The sequence below is a fragment of the Taudactylus pleione genome, unplaced genomic scaffold (genome assembly GCF_031769625.1).
Source record: "Taudactylus pleione unplaced genomic scaffold, aTauple2 ptg000077l, whole genome shotgun sequence".
In the NCBI taxonomy this organism is placed as follows: Eukaryota; Metazoa; Chordata; class Amphibia; order Anura; family Myobatrachidae; genus Taudactylus; species Taudactylus pleione.
The window spans coordinates 2,902,646-2,903,604 of NW_028284479.1; the positions used below are offsets into that span (position 1 = coordinate 2,902,646).

General features: G+C 40.0%; 1 pseudogene; it reads left to right on the forward strand.

Moving 5' to 3' along the window:
* The first annotated feature begins 395 nt into the window (after window positions 1-395).
* LOC148532425 (5S ribosomal RNA) lies at window positions 396-520 on the forward strand (annotated as a pseudogene).
* The last annotated feature ends 439 nt before the right edge of the window (window positions 521-959 follow it).

The window sequence follows — 959 nt, forward strand, 5'->3', positions numbered from 1 at the left end:
GAGCCCATTCTCTTTGTAAGACAGCTTGCAGCAGTCTGGACTTCCACCCCGATACTCGCTGCTGCACCGTGTCCTGACCACGGCTGTAACAAGCAAACCGTCCGTTACAGTTGGGAGCTCACAGAGAGCAGCCGTGAACTCTGATATGATAATCATTTATGCGCAATGATTTTTTATGTTGTGTTCTTACCTAGGGCCATACCCAATGTCATCTTGTAAGCTCTGCGGTGTTGCATAGTACTTGGATGGTAGAGCACCTGGGAATACCAGTTGCTGTCGCTAATTTTATACTACTATATTAGTCTTTTTTATGACTATTTAAATTTATTATATTAACTTATTCATTCATTTACTGGTGGTGAGTAGTAAGAGATGTCTAAGAATAAGTTTTGATCACCTACGGCCATACCACACTGGACACGCCCAATCTCGTCTGATCTTGGAAGCTATGCAGTGTTGAGCCTGGTTAGTACTTGTACATGTGTGGGAGACCACCTTGGAATACCAGGTACTGTAGGTGATTTTATACTGGGCCATAAGCTTTTTCTATGACTTTTTACATTTACTATATTACCACCAGTATATTCTTGAATAAGTAAAGAAGTAAGAGTTCTAAGAGAAAATTTGTTGCTCACCTACAGCCATGGTGATAACAGTAATTTTTTAAAAAATAGAAAGGGTCTCAAAAACACCTGTTTCCCTTGACACAATGTATATAGTTTGTATTCTACAGAGCGTACCTAGCTGCAAGTGAACAAAGCTTGCCAGGCCTTGAAAAAGAAATACAGGACACAACATAAAGAATCACTGCGCTATAATACTAAATAATATAAATATTATAATTTATGAATCAATATATAGAACTGCTCCCTTTTAAGATAGTAGAAACTTCCGTCCGGCTCCTGCAGTGGGTAATGGGACTGACGTCATGACGTCAGTCCCATAATGCTGAGCGCGCC